This window comes from Hibiscus syriacus, unplaced genomic scaffold (genome assembly GCF_006381635.1).
Source record: "Hibiscus syriacus cultivar Baekdansim isolate YM2019G1 unplaced genomic scaffold, ASM638163v2 tig00002840_pilon, whole genome shotgun sequence".
In the NCBI taxonomy this organism is placed as follows: domain Eukaryota; kingdom Viridiplantae; phylum Streptophyta; class Magnoliopsida; order Malvales; family Malvaceae; genus Hibiscus; species Hibiscus syriacus.
Genome location: NW_024061947.1, coordinates 561,841 through 567,840, shown reverse-complemented (window position 1 = coordinate 567,840; position 6,000 = coordinate 561,841).

The following is a 6,000-nucleotide window of genomic DNA, read 5'->3' as shown; positions in this document are numbered from 1 at the left end:
GGTGACTAAACAGTAAAATATCAAAATTAAAGTACATAATTCTAATTATTATAAAAAAAATAATTACTAATAGTGTAATTTAACCTAATTAATTATTGGGGATCAAAATAAAATTAATTAAACTTATAAGGAACTAAATAGGGCATTTACCCTAAATATATAAACATATATAAGCAGTGACTATAATATAAATTAATTTATATTCGAAGACCAAATTAAAATAATTATAAATTGCTTTCAGTGACTAAATTGCAAAGTTACAGACTTGGAGGACTGCGGAAACGGTTTACCCATTCTCTTAATTACGCACAGATCCGTCATCAAAACGGCATCGTTTTGATGAAGGTATAAAAGGCCTAAAACCGACCCTAAAATGCTAAACTATTTCATTTTCTTTTTTTCTCTCTCTCAAATGAGAGAAAGTTCTCTCCCTTCTCTCTAAAAGATTTTGTTCAGAGGGAGCCCGGCCCGGCCACCGTACATGGTGGTCGAAAATCGGGAAAATAGCCCTGAATATTCCTCTTTCACTTCTAAGGTCGAAAATGGCCTTCTCTTATGCTAAAATGCTCTAAATCGTTCTAGATCTAAAATAAACCGTAGGTTTTTACCTTCGGTTATATAGTGATTCCGGCGACGTTAAGGTTCCTCGTCTGTGGTAACTTTCTTCCCTTCTTTTTCCTTTCGTCGTTTAGGCTCTGAATGTTTGCTGGTTATTGATGTTTGCTGTTTTTCTTTTTTTTGCTGTTGATATTGGTGTATTCTTCCTTGCTCTCCTCTGTTGCTATTTTTTCTTTTCTTGCAGGTGATAGGTGGCTTTTATAGCCATCACCGGTGCTCTGCTCAAATCGGTCCCAAGAATAGATTTTGGTGAGTCACCATAGCTATGGTGGTGACTCACCATAGGGCTTCGACGTGGGGCTACTTTTAGAGTCTTCGACTAGGTCTCGTGGCAGTGAAGGGGTCGGCTGTACGGTGGCAGCGGCTGGACGAGGCACCTGGAAGCTTGAGGCGGCGACGGCGGCGCTGGGTGATGAAACCCTAGCAAAAAACCTAAATGGGGTTAGGGTTTTTACTGGGCCAGCTGTAAACGAGCCTTGGACTCTTGTAACTGGGCCGGTCTATTGGGCTCCGGGATTTGTATTTTTTATTTAATAATAATAATGTATATTAATAATAATAATAATAATAATTTATATTAATAATAATAATAATAACAGAATGAAAAATTTGTGTCTACAACTACCCCTCTTTGCTCATTCTTGTGTTAACAAGAATAGAGCAAAGACGAAAAAGACAATAATTTTTCATTTGGCTTCTTTTGAGTAGGATGGAAATGTTGAAAACATTCTTCCCAGAGGTTTTATGAATGGCCCTAAGGTCTTATCATCTTGTATTGTAGAGCTTACAGATGACTCGAAGGTTTTGAAAACATCCTGCACTGAAGGGCTTACAGATGATCCAAAGGTTTTGAAAACATCATGCACTGAAGGGCTTACAGATGACCCGAAGGTTTTGAAAACATCATGCACTGAAGGGCTTACAGATGACCCGAAGGTTTTTGAAAACATCATGCACTGAAAGGCTTACAGATGACCCGAAGGTTTTGAAAACATCATGCACTGAAGGGCTTACAGATGACCCGAAGGTTTTGAAAACATCATGCACTGAAGGGTTTACAGATGACCCGAAGATTTTGAAAACATCCTGCACTGAAGGGCTTACAGATGACCCGAAGGTTTTGAAAACATCATGCACTGAAGGGCTTACAGATGTTTGTGTGATTCCTGTATTTGAGGTTTTGAATTCTACTTTCTTCTTGTAAGGTATTTTTCATCATGAATCTTCTTTTTCATACGAAGATCAGTAAAATTTCATGTTTGAATGTAATCAAACGTATTGATCTAATGAATTGTCTATTGTGAAAATGATGCATGAATACATGAATGTCGATGCAATCTTTATTTGACTTTAAAGTGGTGAACTTGGTCTTCCTTCACTTGATCATTTATTTCCAGGGTTACCTTTGGATATCAGTGTAGCAAATTATGCTCTATTTCTGAAGAATGATATGATCAACCAGCATATTTGTGTCTTCTTTGTTTCATGAAAGTCTTAGAAGAAATGTTTCGTTTATGGAACACTTTCTGTAATCATAATTATAACCTTGATGTCCCATTTTGTCTTTGATAACATTGACTTTCTTTGCTTGGACTTGTGTAAAAATCCAATAAAGCTTTCATCTTTGAAAATAAAATATATCATCTTTGAAAAGAGAATCTATCATCTTTGAAGAATGTAGATGTAGATATGTCAAACTCAGCAGAGATTAATTAGGAGAGTAGAGTATGTTCTTATTTGACTCTTGAAACACATCATAAGGAGGATTTATCCTAATTCCTTTCATGTCTCCACATCTAATTGGATCTCAAACAAGGTAACTTGGACCATATCATGTCGAGATGCTTAACAAAAACCTGTCGTTCAGCCATAGTTGGCTCCACTAGTTTCTTGTTGTTAAAATTTATGTTTCCCTTCCGTGGAAAGAAATCTTCATCATATATCACTTCTGACCTTGGGGTTGAAGAAGACAGACTTTATCTTGCATCCATAAATGAAAATACCATATGATTTCAACATTGGTACATCACCATAATCACTGATCCATAAAACATATAATAATACATTCATCATTTTATGTGGTTTTACTCAGATATTTGTAAAGTATTTGACAAACATTCATCCTTTCTTGTGACTTCTGCACAGATTTCTCATCAATGAAGCTCTTTGCATATTTTTTCAAAGCTTTTGTATGATGTCCCAAGATCACTTGAGAACAAAACTCAGTGGGAATACAAATGAGATGCTGGTATGACCAAAAAGTTGGTCAAATTCATGAGATATGCTAGTGTCGAATTGAATAAGAGATACCAACTGCTTTTGATATCATCTCTGGTAAGGAAAAGTGTGATATCGATCATGTTTTCTTCCATAATGAGTTTTGTAGGAAGTAGAAACACATCAACTATAGGAGCCATATACAGAAAAAGGTTCATGGAAGTCTTGCTACTGTAGATGAAACGCACATGATAAACCAAATAGATGAGAACTCGGTTCACCCTGGCTGGCAATGATAACCCCTGTAACAATAAAAATAAGAATAATATACGTAAGTCAAGCCTCCCTCTTCAATGTCATCAAGTAAGCGAAAACTGATGTGAAAAACAGCTTCGTAACCTCAACAATATAGTTGAAACTAACTGCCAGGAATCTAAAAGAAATATTTTCAATCATCATCGACACACAAATACCAAGCTCGAAGCCAAGATATTGAGAGATTGAACCCTGGATCGAATGGTTTGCATAGAGACCATCTTTATCCATGCAACCGTGATTTAGCTTAACAAAGAACACACTGTCATGTGACAGATGTTAAGAAGATTGAGTATTTGAAACTATTCTTGCTGAGTAGATATTTGTTCAACAACATGATCCCAATGTAAATGCCTGATGAACGAAGCAATTATGTATAGTCAGCTATACTGTTACTGTTTCATCATTTTCATTCTTCATACCTTTCTGTCTCATTGGAAAATTTTTGCTCAAAGCAATGATCTTTAGCACATAATGATGTGGGCCTTCAGCATGCCCCAACATTTACTGATATGAACGTTCAAAATGTTATTCCAATTTCTGATTGAAATGGGCTTTCAGCATGCCCCAGCATTTGCTAATACAAACGTTCAAAATGCGCCAATATTCCTGATTCTTATTGAAATGAGCTTTCAGCATGCCCCAATATTTGCTGATACAAACGTTCAAAATTCATTAATATTCTTGATGATATGAACCCTCAAAATAATCTGGCAAAATATCTCTCATGAATCATTTATGTCTGAAATTGGCCTTCAAAATAGCCAAATATTCATACTGACGTGGGACTTCAAAATGCCCCACATGGATCTATTGAATTAGCCTTTAAAAATGCTCCAACATTTGCTAATACAGATGTTAAAAATGTGTTCAACATTACTTCTTGGTGAGATGAGCCTCCAAGAATACCAAATTATTCATATTGTTGTGAGCCTTCAAAATGCCCCAATATTCTATTTATGGTTGAAATGAGCCTTCGAGATGTCCCACATGGATCTGCCTAAATTGGGTCTTCAAAATACCCCCAACACTTTAAACTGTAAGGCTTAATCTCAATGTTTGTTTGATTTGAATATCATGATCCCCACGAGGTTCAATTTTGATAATACTCGGTTGTGGGTACTTTTGGCTTTATTCGTGCCTCAAATCTGTTTATCTTGAATATTCTCATTCTAGTGTCACTAAACAGCAGTGTTGTTAAGTAACTGGAAGAATTCTCTTCATGTTGTCACAAACTTAAGAATTAATCAATCATTCTGACAGAAACGTCTGAGATATGTGCCTCTTCTGAATGAGGTGCCCATCTTCTGAATATGGAGGTATCTTAGTCAGACAGAGTGGTATAAATCGCTTGGTAATTTATTCCAGGCTGACACAGTGAACCTTATTTTTCAGTGAATGCTATTTTTGGAATATACTTTTATGTGATTATGAAGCGGTCTTTCAGGATGATTTCACAGATATTGATAGTTCTTCTGATATATAATAATTCCTGAATTCTGATTCTGATGAGGAGAATAAAATGTTATACTTGACGAAAATGGGGTACTCAGAGGCTGAGGCTTCAATAGCCATAAAGAGATGAGATCCGGATTCATCAATTGCAGAGTTGACATATTTTATATGTACTACTCAAATGGCTAAGGCTGCTGACGCACTTCTTCAGGTAGAAGATAGGAAGCCATTATGCAATGACCCTAATTACAAGGAAAGGCGAAACTCAGACTATGATTTTTGAAAAAGGAAGAAACAGAGGAAGCTTGAAAAGAAGCTTCTTAATGAAGACGATTATGCAGCTCATCTTCTAAATCCAATGATTGGTTTTGGGGTTCCTACCGAACCAGATCAGATAACTCAAAGAACACTTCCAGAAGATGCTATTGGGCCTCCTTATTTCTACTACGAGAAAGTGGCACTTGCTCCAGTTGGTGTTTGGACTGAAATGTCACGATATTTATACGATGTAGAGCCAAAATTTGTAAATTCGAAGTATTTTTGTGCTACTGCATGGAAAAGGAGTTATATTATAATCTGTCAATTGAGAACATATTTCCTCTTATTCCGCTTCTTCTACGCACCATGCATGATGTTTTTCCATTGACAAAAAATGGTGGCCTTCCTGGGATCAAAGAACAAAGTTGAATTGTTTACAAACATGTACAGGAAGTTCCAAATTGACAGAAAGAATCCGTAAAGCTCTTGAAGCTTATGATGATGAACCACCTTCTAGTGTCCAGAAGTATGTTCTTGATGAGTACCGAAAATGGAATATGGTATGGGTTGGAAGGAATAAAGTTGTTCCACTTGAACCTAATGAGGTGGAAATGCTTCTAGGTTTCCCTAAAAACCATACATGAGGAGGAGGATCTTCTATAGATATATTCCCCGGTGGTATCAATGTCCTGTTTCTTTTTTCTGGGATCAATGATGCAGAGGTTGCATTCTATTGTCTTGGCATACCGGAAGAAATAAACATCATTAGGATGAACTAGAAGATTTTTGTTAGTGCATTTTCTTACAATGATTGTTATAGTGACTGGCTCTTCTGCTACTTCAAGATAGACACCTCCATATCTCATTCTTCCCGAACCATGGAAAGGTTTAGTTGAAATGGGATTCCAGTGTGTCCCTTTAGCACAAGGTAATCATTCTTGATGAGTTGCTGATAATGTCACAAGAGAGGGTATTACAAGTTCAATTCTCCAGTCTTTCTGGCTTCTTGGACCACTTTCTTTCAAGAATATGAAATACTTCATCTTTTTGGCATCACTTTCTTTTTCTACAATAAAGGTAGAACAAGCAACTTGCTTCAAGGACCTTCCTCATTTGAGACTGTCCTGTTTGAAAATG